This window comes from Diabrotica virgifera, chromosome 1 (genome assembly GCF_917563875.1).
Source record: "Diabrotica virgifera virgifera chromosome 1, PGI_DIABVI_V3a".
NCBI lineage: Eukaryota > Metazoa > Arthropoda > Insecta > Coleoptera > Chrysomelidae > Diabrotica > Diabrotica virgifera.
In genome coordinates this window covers 252,503,158-252,518,331 of record NC_065443.1, presented here as the reverse complement: position 1 = coordinate 252,518,331, position 15,174 = coordinate 252,503,158, and the positions used below count along the sequence as shown (strand labels likewise).

At 31.8% G+C, this 15,174-nt stretch overlaps 3 non-coding genes across 3 annotated transcripts; 1 reads left to right on the top strand and 2 right to left on the bottom strand.

Moving 5' to 3' along the window:
- The first annotated feature begins 1,498 nt into the window (after nucleotides 1–1,498).
- Nucleotides 1,499–1,662, top strand: LOC126879305 (U1 spliceosomal RNA). Its single transcript, XR_007696043.1, has one exon. It is a non-coding gene; the product is annotated as a U1 spliceosomal RNA (small nuclear RNA).
- A 6,314-nt stretch (nucleotides 1,663–7,976) lies between these two features.
- LOC114335036 (U1 spliceosomal RNA) lies at nucleotides 7,977–8,140 on the bottom strand. Its single transcript, XR_003653203.2, has one exon. It is a non-coding gene; the product is annotated as a U1 spliceosomal RNA (small nuclear RNA).
- A 1,197-nt stretch (nucleotides 8,141–9,337) lies between these two features.
- LOC114335038 (U2 spliceosomal RNA) lies at nucleotides 9,338–9,529 on the bottom strand. Its single transcript, XR_003653205.1, has one exon. It is a non-coding gene; the product is annotated as a U2 spliceosomal RNA (small nuclear RNA).
- Nucleotides 9,530–15,174: the final 5,645 nt, after the last annotated feature.

The following is a 15,174-nucleotide window of genomic DNA, read 5'->3' as shown; positions in this document are numbered from 1 at the left end:
TGAAAAGTTATTTAGAATTAATTCAAAACTATGTTTAGATATGCAACTACATCATTCTATGTAATTAAAAAATTTCAATTTTTTTTTAAATTGCGGATACCAAACATTATTTTATTACAATTATGATAACTATTTTCTCTATAAGTCATTCTCTATAAAAAACTCAGCATAGTCTAAAATCTAAGATGGAATCATTAGATATCAAATTTTATCCAGTTTATACGAATTATGTCAAAGAATATGAATAGTATATTTTTACTCAAGAGTAAAATACCTTTATATTTCACAATAGTGAAGTGTATGAGATGAACATTTACTTTTCGTGGCAACGTAACATTGAACCAATGGTTATTAAGGCTATATACTATGGGTACACAATTCGCAAATATTTTACGTGTATCCCTACTTTTTCTGTCTTTACACGGCAAATTACGTGTAGTAAAATTCACACTGGTATGGATATGTAAACATTACTAGAATGTCATTCTACTTGAACATGTCATCATTAATTTAAAGAGATGGGTTTTGAATGTTCTTGAATAACTGTTATTTTTATTGCAATTAATTCAGTTAATAAATGTGATAATTTTTTCACTAACTATCTAGTCAGTGATTGTAATAATTTATTTGTACAACAAACACTAATACTCAATCGAGAAAAGAGGAAAAGTGTTAAAGTGATTTTTTAATAATATATTGTTATGGAACGCTTACAATTTTGAACATCTTTAACAACAAAATACTTGGATCACAGAATATAGTATCCTGATGTATTCTCTGCTTGGATCTTCCACAAATAATACACAATAAATAACTTTTTATTAAGTTCACGTCTTAAATCAATTATTTATCAAATACACTATAATCAATAATATTTAATCAATAACTCAACATAGGTATTCCCGATGCAATGTCAAATATTTAAAATTGTCACTGATTGTCAGTGTCTGACTGACAGTATATGCTGACAATATTATATTCGGCGGAGTGCGTTGTAAGACAATGATAGATTTGGAAAATATTACCACGGCATTGTGTTTATTTTTTTCGAATCCTGAAAAAAACAATAAATATTTTTGAAAAATTTAAACGCAGAATGAAAGACTAAATTATTACCGAGGGCCGAAAGTCCCTTAGAATAAATAGAAAGTTTATTTTGAATGATATATTTGAAATTAAAAATCACACTAAATTTTCGCTTAGTTTTTCACCCCTGTAACTTATTAAAATAAACATTATAGAAGTTCTCAGGGACTTTCGGCCCTCGCTAATAACGTAATCTTTCATTCTGCGTGTAAATTTTTCAAAAATACTTATTAGTTTTCTCAGGATTCGAAAAAAATGAATCCCCATTTGAATAGCATTGCAGCCGAAAATACGTACCGATCCTCACATATTTTTTACAGTTTTATAAATAATTCCTAGATGGCGCCAGTTACAGTCTATTATGAAAGTCGTAACTTAGTTTCAGATACCGTTTGGTAACGTAGAGTAATGCATACTTACCTGGCGTAGGGGTTACCGTGATCAACAAGGCGGTTCCCCCAGGACGAGGCCTATTCATTGCACTACGATTGGGCTGAATCTTGCGATTATCCCTAATGTGGATAACTTCGGACGCACAATTTTTGGTAGTCGGGACTGCGTACGCGCTGTCCCGGTGTTAAATAATTAAAACAAAATCGGACAAGCGGATACCTATCCATTCTCAGCCATCGTCCCGGCACAGGGCGCGTGCGCGAAAACTATGTATATTTGTAATTTTATTAATTATTCTCGACAATGATTTTCAAATTATTGGTTAAAATAAGAAATAATATTGTTTTTCTATTTTACACTAGTCCATTATAATTAACGGGTTGCCAGAGTTGTAGCTAATATGATTCAGACTAGGTATTATTTACTTTTTTGACGATAAAATGAAAAATAAAGTCTCTAATAATAATTATTCCTTGAAGTAGAGGATCCGATGTAAGGTCGATTTAAGTAATTAGCATGTTAGCAATTACAAAAAACAAGGGTTGCCCTATCTAATCTTGTTCTTAACTATAATTAATTAATAATTAAAAAAACACATTTTTTTATGAATTTAAAAAAAATTCGACCCGGGCAGATATTATTTAAGATTTTTTGGATCATTCTAAGCAAAAAAGGTCTTTTGTAATTTTTCTCTAAAGTTGATCGTTTTCGAGTTATAAACAATTTAAAACTGAAAAAAGAAGGAAACATGACAATTTTCAAGGCTCAAAATCACAAGTAAAAAATATCATTTTTGTATTCATCAAGAAAGAACATAAATTCAAATTCAAGCCTTATTATATCAGTTCTTGATAAGTCTTTTGAACTTTCATTACATTGTTTTTTAGTTGTTAATGCCCGCCTCCCCATAAGAAACCTTTCTCATATGAACAATTAAAAAAATATGTTTTTAGGATAAAACATGGCTAAAATTCTTATCGAGACCTGATAGAAAAAGGTTTGAACTTGAATTTAGGTACTCGATGATGATGATTACAAAAATGATACATATTTTTTATTTGTGTTTTTGAGCCTTGAAAATTGTCATCTTTCGTTCTTTTTCAGTTTTAAATTGTTTATAACTCGAAAACGATCAACTTTAGAGAAAAATTACATAAAACCTTTTTTGTTTAGAATGATCCAAAAAACCTAAAATAATATCTGCCCGGGTCGAATTTTTTTTAATTCATAAAAAATGTCACTTTTAATTATGAATTAATTATAGTTAGAACAAGATTAGATCGGGCAACCCTGCTTGTTTTTGTAATTGTTAACATGCTACATATGCAATAGTTTTTATCCATTAAACAGATCGGTGCAAATCGACCTTATATCAGATCCTCATCTACTCTTCTGCAAGGTATAATTTTATCGTCAGAAAAGTAGGTAAATAATACGTATCTATTATTTAGGTACTAGGTACCTAGTCTGAATCATATTGGCTACAACTCTGACAACCCATTAATTATAATAGACTAGTAAAATAGAAAAATAATATTATTTCTTATTGTAACCAATAATTTGAAATTTGATAATCATTGTCGAGAATTATTAAAATTACAAATATACATAGTTTTCGCGCACGCGCTCCTGTGCCGGGACGATGGCTGAGAATGTATAGGTATCCGCTTGTCAAAAACGGTAGTAATCATAATCATAGTGGTAGTGGATTGGATACACAGGGTAGGGTTACCAGGTCTACTGATTTTTCAGTAGACCGTAGACCTACTGATATTAACTCCAATAATTACTGACCTACTGAAATCTATCAACATTATTATTGGCCGGTAAGTGTTATTAACGGTATTACCAGTATTACTTATAATTCTATGAAGTGGGCACGAGATTATTTGGTCGCATCCGTATTATAAAGATGGCCCGTAAATACAGGTCATAAATAAGGAAATCATCATACAATGCGCTGGAATAAGTGTTACCGCCCCTTATTAATATAAATAAGGAAATCCTAAAATGCGCTGGAATAAGTCTTACCGCCCCTTATTATAACTTACTTATTTTTAGCGCATAAGCAAAACGCTCGGACAGGTTGATTTTTAAAATAAGCATAGTATGTTATAGCGTCCATGTTTCGAACTTTACGCGATACCTCTTCAGGTGACAGGCACAACTTTGATTTTTTTAAATGGGAAAGCACCTCATTTAAATGCTTTTGAAATACTGATTACAAAAATGTATAATACATACTTTAATCCTTTTAAAGGGTGTAGGCGCAAAATTTCGTTCGAATGATTTTTAAAAGCATTTATTTTTTTCGAATCCGAGAAAACTAATAAATATTTTTGAAAAATTTAAACGCAGAATGAAAGATTACGTTATTACCGAGAGCTGAAATAAGTCCCATAGAATAAACAAAAATTTCTTTTTATATATTTGAAATTAAAAATCACACTAAATTTTCTCTTTTTTTCACCCCTGTGACTTAATAAAATAATCATTATAGAAGTTCTCACTGACTTTCGACCTCGATAATACTAATATTTTATTCTGCGTTTAAATTTTTCAAAAATACTTAGGTATTAGTTTTGTCAGGATTCGAAAAAAACAAATGCATTATTAAAAATAATTCGAACGAAATTTGACGCCTACGCTCTTAAAAAGGATTAAAGTATTATACATATTTGTAATCAGTATTTCAAAAGTTATTAAATGAGGTGTCACATGACGTACTTTTAAAACAATCAAAGTTGTGTCTGTCACCTGAAGAGGGATCGCGTAAAGTTCGAAACATTGATGCTATAATATACTATGATTATTATAAAAATCGACCTGTCCGAGCGTTTTGCTCATGTGCTAAAAATAAATAAATTAATAAGGGGGTAACACTTATTCCAGCGCACTGTATAAGTAATTGGTTTGGAGATTTTTGAAACTGGCCGTTAGTACTGGTGGCCGATTTTGACAGGGGACCGTTAACACAGGTTTAGTTATTTACATGGCCTAACAAGAATCTACTGATTTCTACTGATTTTTTGAAAACTACTGAAAAAGTAAAAACTGACCTGGCAACCCTGGTGGATAGTTGCATAAACATAATTAGAATTCTAAACTCTTATCTAGAGCTATTTATATTTATGTGATATTTACTACTCAATTTTAATTTGTTACTTATTTAGGTGGTTTTTTCTTTTTCAATTTGATTTTACATTGTCATCTTGGCACGTAACATATTCTCTAGGTCAGGGTCCAGCATAGCGGACAGCGAACCCTGGTCCGCATTCGGAGTAATTCGGACTGTAGGTAGGCTAGTTTAAACTAGCCTACCTACGCTACGGTCCGAATGCGGACCAGGGTCCGCTATTTGCTGGCCCCTGACCAGGCCGCGTTTAGGTCAATTGCCGCCCTAGGCAATTCTCTAGTAGCCGCCCTTCAAACATGTACCATTTTTGCGAAAAAAAATGCAAGCAGAATTTTTTATTTAGGGAGCGTTCAAGTATTATGTAACACGATTTTTGCCCCCCTCCCCCCTACGTAACGCAATTTTTGAAGATTTTTGACCCCCCTCCCAACCTGCGTTACGTAATACTTGAACGGTCCCTTAAATAAGAAATGTATTGTTTGGAAATGTATTAAAATGAGGAACATAGAATTTATAAAAAATAATATTTTACACAAGTGAGAAGAACAAAAATCACACTGATCACAGTATGGTATGAATTCACTTTTGACCAGTGAAAATAAACACAGAATGTTTTACATCAAAATGAAAAATTATGATTATGTATAATTTGCAATTTGCACTAGTATAAGATAGGAATGTGTTGCGATAGCAGTAGCCGTTATTTTTTAACTGTTATTTCACTGAAGCTATTTCACACTGTTACATAATTTTCATAACAACTGAAATATTCCGGTAGCTGACTACTTTTTTAATTATTGTAGACCTATAGGAAAAAAAACCTACCCGTGTCCTGTCTAGAGTTCATGTCCGTTTTCTTAATTATTAACAATTTAATTTGTATGTAATTTCTACATACATTACATATATGCAATTTTATTATAAATGTATTAATTAATAAAGGGTCTACTTTGTTTAAACATTTCTTGAAAAAATTATTTTTTCCAAATACCTATTTTCTTAATCATATCATTATAGTATGGTATAACTAGATCCAAACCCAGGCATCCAAAGTGAAAGTTATCCTCCAGCACCAAATTGTTCTATATGGTCTACATAATGTTCAGAAAAAAGTCACACCATTTTGAGCGTCGGGTTTGGGGGGAAGAGGGGGGAGAAATCGGTAAATTCGTAGTTTTTTAAGTTTTTCGTCAATATTTCTAAAACTATGCGGTTTAGCATGAACAACCTTCTATATAAAAATGTTCTACATTAAATTTGACACAAAAAAGGTCCTCTGCATAATCCGTCTAAAATGAACGGCTCCAAAGTTATGGAGGTAGTATAGTATAATTGGTCCAAAAAAGGCCTAACCCAGACATTAAAAGTAAAAGTTTTCCTCCAACACCAAATTGTTCTATATGGTCCAGATATTATTCAGTCAAAAGTTACACCATTTTGAGCGTCCCGTTTGGTGGGTAAATAGAGGGGAAATCGGTAAATTAGTAGTTTTTTTTATGTTTTTCGTCAATATTTCTAAAAATATGCTTTAATGTTCTATACAAAAATGTTCTACATTAAATTTAAAACAAAAAAGGTCCTATACATAATTGTTATAAAATCAACGATTCCACAGTTACGAAGGGTGAAAAGTGGAGGTTTTCGATACTTTTTATATTTTTTGAGCAATTTATAATATTTTTACTGATTGAAATAAATTTTCTTTAACAGGATTTGCTATTTCAGTGGCCGACGGTATGTTAGTGATAATCCCTTGAAGAATTAAACGTCAACCTCACCACCCAAAATCATCTTCAATTGCCCAAAAAATATAAAAAGTATCGAAAATCTCCACATATCACCCTCCGTAACTCTGGAACCGTTGATTTTATAACAATTAAGGATATGACCATTTTTGTTTTAAATTTTATGTAGAACGTTTTTGTATATAACATTGTTTACGCTTAAACATAGTTTTAGAAATATTGACGAAAAACGTAAAGAAATAACTAATTTACCGACTTCTCCCCCATCTCCTTCCCAAACCGGACGCTCAAAATGGTGTAACTTTTACTGAACAATATGTGGATCATATAGAACAATTTGGTGTTGGAGGAAAACTTTTACTTTGGATGTCTAGGTTAGGCCTTTTTTTGGACCAATTATACTATACTACCTCCGTAACTTTGGAATCGTTCATTTTAGAAGGATTATGTATAGGACATTTTTTATTTCAAATTTATTCAAAAATTTCAAATTTATTCAAATTGATTATAAATATGTATAATACTTTAATCCTTTTTAAGAGCGTAGGCGCCAAATTTCGTTCGAATTATTTTTAAACGCATTTGTTTTTTTCGTATCCTGAGAAAACTAATAAGTATTTTTGAAAAATTTAAACGCAGAATAAAATATTACAGTGTTATCGAGGGTCGACAGTCCCTGATAACTTCTATAATGATTATTTTATTAAGTAACAGGGGTGAAAAAAAGAGAAAATTTAGTGTGATTTTTAATTTCAAATATATAAAAAGAAATTGTTTATTCTAAGGGACTTCAGCTCTCAGTAATAACGTATTCTTTCATTCTGCGTTTAAATTTTTCAAAAATATTTATTAGTTTTCTCAGGATTCGAAAAAAATACATGCGTTTAAAAATAATTCGAACGAAATTTTGCGCCTACGCCCTTAAAAAGGATTAAAGTATGTATTATACATTTTTGTAATCAGTATTTCAAAAGCATTTAAATGAGGTGTCACATGATGTACTTTCCCATTTAAAAAAATCAAAGTTGTGCCTGTCACCTGAAGAGGGATTGCGTATAGTTCGAAACATGGACGCTATAATATACTATGATTATTTTAAAAATTAACCTGTCCGAACGTTTTGCTTATGCGCTAAAAATAAATAAGTTAATAAGGGGCGGTAACACTTATTCCAGCGCATTGTATGATGATTTCCTTATTTAATGACCTGTATTTACGGTACGAATGTATCTCTCTATTTACGGTATCTTTATAATACGAATGTGGCCAAATAATCTCGTGTTTTTAAAGCTCATTTCATAGAATTATAAGTAGTAATACCGTTAATAAAACTTAACGGCCAATATAATGTTGATAGATTTCAGTAGGTCAGTATCAAAATTAAGACATTGATATTTTGTACCGATACTTTTGATTACGGGTATCGATACAGAACCTAACAATACGTATCGATACATCCCTAGGTCAGTCAGTATATTGGAGTTAAAATCAGTAGGTCTACTGAAGAATCAGCAGTATACTTCTAAACTTGGTAACCCTGCCCCTGCGTATCTATTATCAATATGACTATGATTATGATTATTATTGATAATGATTTTTTGTTTTAATTATTTAACACCGGGACAGCGCGTACGCAGTCCCGACTACCAAAAATTGTGCGTCCGAAGTTATCCACATTAGGGATAATCGCAAGATTCAGCCCAATCGTAGTGCAATGAATAGGCCTCGTCCTGGGGGAACCGCCTTGTTGATCACGGTAACCCCTACGCCAGGTAAGTATGCATTACTCTACGTTACCAAACGTTATCTGAAACTAAGTTACGACTTTCATAATAGACTGTAACTGGCGCCATCTAGGAATTATTTTTAAAACTGTAAAAAAATATGTTTAATTTTTAGTTTTTGTTTAATAACCATTGATTCAATTTTTTAATTAGAAGGATGTACATAGTTGCATATTTAAACATAGTTTTGAATTAATTCTAAATAACTTTTCATAGTATGTAAGCATTTTCCATATTGTGAAATATAAGGAGGTATTACTATTAAGCGAAATTCATATTTTTTACATACCCCGTATAAAATGGATAAAATTTGATATGTGATGGTTCCATCATAGATTTTAGATCATGTAGAGCATTTTATGGAGAATAACTCTTTTTCGTAAAATTGATAATAAAAATGTTTCCCATTATGGTTTCAAGTTACGCAGACATAGTGTATAAGAGCTCAAAAAAATTTTAATTTCCAATAATTGTAACGTCAGATTCTGATTCAGTATAAGTAATCCAAAACAAAAACATTTTTGATCAAGGTAAAAGAAATGATGAATTCACCGATATTTTTAAAATTGTTTATACAAAACAGATTTTATTGTTTAATTAAACAATTAATAGGCCAAAGGTGTTGTAGAACTTTTCATTCTAACATAAACATAAACCACAAAAAAGGTTTCAGAAAAAGTTTAGCTTGTTTGAAACAATGCAAGTTTTCGATCTACATTGACTAACCTCACTATTGAGAAGGACATCGAGGGAGAATAATTTATTTACCCCGAAAATATATCAAATCAAGAGATTGGAAAAGAGGCAAATGAAGATCCGTCAAAGAGACATAACAAAAAGATGGCAAAATAACTAAAAAACTTAATATGAATACAATCCAAATCCAAAAAAACAAAAACTGCCGCTGCCGCACTGGCAAAACCGCTATAACCGCAATAAAATAAATAACCGGGCAAAGGCCAAACCGGCCAAACGTAAAACGATGGATATGATTATGGATAATAAAACAGGAACATTCCCAGTGTACTTACTACCAGTCCAGAGAATATATAATGTATTTTATTTATTTAATACATACTGTTTTACTGTGAGTGTTATGTGTTATGTGCTGTTAGAATGTTATTTATTTGTGGGCCGATCCCGGCGGTACTGGAATACCGGGCCAACCCGTGATGTTATTGTGTTTTGATTATTATTTGTGGGCCGATCCCGGCGGTACTGCAATACCGGGCCAACCCGTGATAGAAGTGGAGCAAGCCCCTTAACCTTCCATCTATTTCCAAAAATCAGTTTAATATACTGACCCCGCATGCGGGGCGTATCAGATATTAAGCTGATAAGAACAGATACTACACTTTGATCTTAGCCAGAGGCCGAGAAGCGATAACCAGAAAATTTAAAATCGAACTATCCGTGGCAAAATTTAAATTAGGTATAGATAAGCGCGCAGTAGCGCCATCTATCACTTATGATGTAAAGTTTAAAGAATGTATACTGTAATAATATGAGCAAGATACTATTTAAATTATGTATTCAAAATGCGTAATATTAATCCATTAAAGTTTTAAAAAAAGTAAGAAACAAATACCATTTTATTTAATGAATAAAGTTTTATTTTAGCTATAGTTATTTAATAAATTCAATCAAAGTTTCGCAGAACTTTCGAAAAAGGGTATGATACTATCTCCCGAAGTCATATTGATGACGCGCTACTGTATGCTCTTATGTCAAACTGACAGTGGTTAGGTTAATGGTTAATTTTTATTGGAATAATTATTAGACCAATTGACTTTCATACTTCTTGTTGTTGCACAGTAAAATATTCGTTATCGCGATAATCCAAAAGTCCAAAACAGTTATAATATATTCATGGATTAAACTGTACCCTGTTCCTTTTATTACTTCACTTTAATTATTGATATTCAAGTGTTTGATACTAATTATTATTCCAAATTTAATGATATTAGCTCAAGGATATGGCCAATGGTTGCTGCAATGTGTTTTAAGTAGGGAGAATTCACGGTTCTTAGACTATAGCATAGTCTAAAGGCTGTATGACACTATGCATTTTCTTGTATCATTTCTAATATCGTTTCTGATATCGTTTCTTGTATACATTTTCTTGTATCATTTCTTGTACGTACATTTGTGCCCTGTATGACACTATGCAAGTTCTTGTATCGAAAACTGTATGAATTTCGGCACGTGATTGGTCGAAATTTTGTTTGTCACCCTGTCACGTTACATTGGTATGGTAGTACTGCGTCTACAGCTGATTTTAAGGATTTTATAAAATTTATAAACTTTTAAAAACAAATATTTTAGGGCCGGTTGTTCGAACGCTAATCAACAATTATCATTATCAAATATTTAATTACTGTTACCAAACTGTCAATGTCAACTTTGTTTGGGTTGCTGAAAACAAAATTAATTAAAATTATGAGATTTATTATCAATTATGTTAATAATTATTGTTATATTAATTGATTATAGTCTCAGAATTGTAATCAATTATGTTTTTAGCAACCCAACCAAAGTTGACATTGACAGTTTTGAAAGTAATTAAATATTTGATAGTGATCATTGTTGATTAGCGTTCGAACAACCGGCCCATGTTATAATAACTAGAATTTTTACGTTGACTGTTGATTATTTGTGTTTTTTATTTTGTTTTGATATTTGTGCTAAAATATTTGCATTATAATTATCTTCAGTTTGATCCAAATTGGAACTATTGTATTTTCCTCTATTAAAAAATTATGCAATATGAAACCCAAAGTTATTCTAAATATATGGTTATTAGTATATAGAACAGTAGTCCATACCAAACGGTATATTAAGTATCAATAAAATATTTATTAAATAATACCTACAAAACACAAATAAATTCATCAAGAAATAAATCATATGATCTCATTTTCAGCCGCCATTATGACATTTAGAAGTTTTACCAGCAGGTTTTACGTTTTTGCTCTTTGCGCAGAAATTGGCGCAGTTATTGTACAAGAATCTGTGCCTGAAGGCTGTATGACACTATACATTTTCTTGTATCATTTCTAATATCGTTTCTGATATGTCAAAAAAATGCATAGTGTCATACACAGATACAAGAAACGATATCAGAAACGATACAAGAATTTGTGTCAGACACAGATTCTTGTACAAGAACTGCGCCAATTTCTGCGCAAAGAGCAAAAACGTAAAACCTGCTGGTAAAACATCTAAAATGTCAAAATTACTTACTCATAATGGCGGCTGAAATGAAAATGGGATAATGTATTGATGAATTTATTTGTGTTTTTGTAGGTATTATTTATAAATCTTTTATTGATACTTAATATACCGTTTGGTATGGACTACTGTTCTACTAATAACCATATATTTAGCTCCTAGTAAAGTTCAAACTATAAATTTAGGTTTCATGGTGCATAATTTTTTAATAGACGAAAATACAATAGTTCCTAATTTGGATCAAACTGAAGATAATTCTAATGCAAATATTTTAGCACAAATATCAAAACAAAATAAAAACACAAATAATCAACCTCAGTCAACGTAAAATTCTGGTTAACATTAAAATGTTAATTATATAAAAGTTTATAAATTTTATAAAATATTTAAAATCAGCTGTGTCTGTAGATGCAGTACTACCATAACGTGACACAGGGTGACAAACAAAATTTCGACCAATCACGTGCCGAATTTCATACAATTTTCGATACAAGAACTTGCATAGTGTCATACAGGGCACAAATGTACGTACAAGAAATGATACAAGAAAATGTATACAAGAAACGATATCAGAAACGATATTAGAAATGATACAAGAAAATGCATAGTGTCATACAGCCTTGGACACAAATTCTTGTATCGTTTCTTGTATCTGTGTATGACACTATACATTTTTTTGACATATCAGAAACGATATTAGAAATGATACAAGAAAATGCATAGTGTCATACAGCCTTTAGAACCGTGGGGAGAATTAGTATTCCCTAGAATTCTCCCTACTCTGGTTTTAATGAATTCTACTAATTAGGCAACCAGTTATAAGAGATTGGTTTATGTTACACCTAGTGGGTGGCATCTAAACTTAAAATGAAAGGAAATAAGTTCTGAACTAGTTTACTCATAAATGTATAGATGTCACAACCAAATTATTTTTAGGTATCTAAGATTTTTATGACTTGGGTAGACAAAGTCTTTGTGTACCGTGACTTAAATGTAAATTAAAATATAAAATAATATAAATTAATAGTTGTAAATTAGAAGGCTAATACAGTATTTGTTTATAAACAATATTTCTTTTTGAAACTTAATCTCGATATACCTAGTTTTTTCTCTTTAATCCGGTCAACTTAGACATCAAAATGCTTGGCAAATAACAAAAATTGCCGTAGAGCCAAATTTTGGTGGAGAGCTAGGGTATACCATAACAAATAAAGTTTAAAAAGTCCCCATCGATCCCATGTGTGCGTCAAAAGTTATTCGGGGTCAAAGGTCAAAATTTGAGATTTTTTGGATTTTTTTCGAAAACGGTAAGTTTTATCAAAAAAAAAACCTTAAACCAAAGTTGTAAATCTTAAAATTCTCTACAAAAATAGTCCTTACTATTTTTTTCCTAAGAGTTGCCATTCCTGAGATATCGCGATTCAAAGAGTCACATTATACAATACATGATATGCACACGTTTCCACACCACACCTGTGAGGTAGTGTACTCGGCGCGTTTTTTTTACCGTGGTTTCCCCTGTAGGCGTACTCCACTAACTGTTTTGACAATTTTAGGATAATTTAAGGAAACAATACAGGTCAAGTTCTAGATATTACCTTATTATTGATATTGATTATAGATATTGCTATTGATTATTAGGTTAACTATTGTTTTGATTTCTTTAGATATTTTAATCAGATTCATATTCTTGAAAGTCTACTTCAACAGTCAAGTCTTCTTCGATTTCATCTTCTTCCTCTTGCTGGATGTTCAAAAATTGTTCAAATGTGACTGAGTCATTGGTCTCTTCATTAAAATCACAGGAGTCTTCCTCTGTTGTACTAAACTGGACATTTGAGCAAGACTGACCTTGGCAGTTGGTACACACTAGAGAACACAGCAACCCGACTTTTTTACATCCACATTTGGCACTACAACCTTTTTTGAAATTGCAAAAAATAGTGTTAAGGAGTTTTTCTGGAGCAGGTGGGAGTAAGGTTTTAATTGGTTCCAGAGTATTATATATATTAATTTCCAACCCCAGTCTTCTGGATTCAGTTCATTGCCTAGCCATGTTTGAACTTGATAATATACTCGATACAAATGTTGAAAAGCAGATGCTGATGTTGGAGGAAGACATGATAGTTGTACCTACTTGTTTCTTGTTTCGCGTATTTTTTACAAAAGTTAAGTATCGGTATTTATCAAGACAAATAATGTTTTTTGGAGCTCCATAAACCGCAAGAAGAAAGCGAATTCCTTCCGTAATTATTGTTTGCGGTGTCGAATCAAGTTCTGTAAAAACTTTACAGCAGTCAGTCAAATTTTTTTTTTTTTTTCGAATAATTTAAGTACTGACGTTTTGCCCCTTCTGTACATTGCGGACGTAGTGTCGCAGCCGGTTATCGCATGTAAAAATAAAATGTACTTTTGGCATTTGGGATAAGCCGATAAACTATTCGAAGAATATACCTCTGTTCGCTGTTGAGCCCTTCCAGGTTTCAGAAAATAAATAACTTTATCTACTGGAGTCCTTGCAGTAATCAGTACCAACAAATCAACACCTTCACCAACTATAATTGTTGTTTGTTGCCTTAAATTTTTCAATTGCTGTCTCAATTATAAGGACATCTGCGTCATTTTTAGCTTGTTTCACTTCAATATTCGCAGCTGTTAATTTGTCAGTTAACATTTCAGCTTTCTTTCAGCTTTCTTCTTGCGGTTTATGGAGCTCAAAAAAAAATTATTTACTTGATAAATACCGATACTTAACTTTTGTAAAAAATACGCGAAACAAGAAACAAGTACAACTATCATGTCTTCCTCCAACATCAGCATCTGCTTTTCAACGTTTGCATCGAGTATATTATCAAGTTCAAACATGGCTAGGCAATGAACTGAATCCAGAAGACTGGGTTTGGAAATTAATAGATAATACTCTGGAACCGATTAAAACCTTACTCCCACCTGCTCCAGAAAAACACTATTTTTTGCAATTGCAAAAAAGGTTGTAGTGCCAAATGTGGATGTAAAAAAGTCGGGCTGCTGTGTTCTCTAGTGTGTACCAACTGCCAAGGTCAGTCTTGCTCAAATGTCCAGTTTAGTACAATAGAGGAAGACTCCTGTGATTTTAATGAAGAGACCAATGACTAAGTCACATTTGAACAATTTTTGAACATCCAGCAAGAGGAAGAGGAAGAAGATGAAATCGAAGAAGACTTGACTGTTGAAGTAGACTTTCAAGAATATGAATCTGATTAAAATATCTAAAGAAATCAAAACAATAGTTAACCTAATAATCAATAGCAATATTAATAATCAATATCAATAATAAGGTAATATCTAGAACTTGACCGGTATTGTTTCCTTAAATTATCCAAAAATTGTCAAAACAGTTAGTGGAGTAGGCCTACAGGAGAAACCACGGTAAAAAAAACGCGCCGAGTACACTACCTCACAGGTGGTGTGGAAACGTGTGCATATCATGTATAATGTGACTCTTTGAATCGCGATATCTCAGGAATGGCAACTCTTAGGAAAAAAATAGTAAGGACTATTTTGTAGAGAATTTTAAGATCTACAACTTTAGTTTAAGGTTTTTTTGATAAAACTTACCGTTTTCGAAAAAAATCCAAAAAATCTCAAATTTTGACCTTTGACCCCGAATAACTTTTGACGCACACATGGGATCGATGGGGACTTTTTAAACTTTATTTGTTATGGTATACCCTAGCTCTCCACCAAAATTTGGCTCTCCGGCAATTTTTGTTATTTGAAATGTCTATATAGACCGGGTTACTTGGCTACTGGTTGCTAT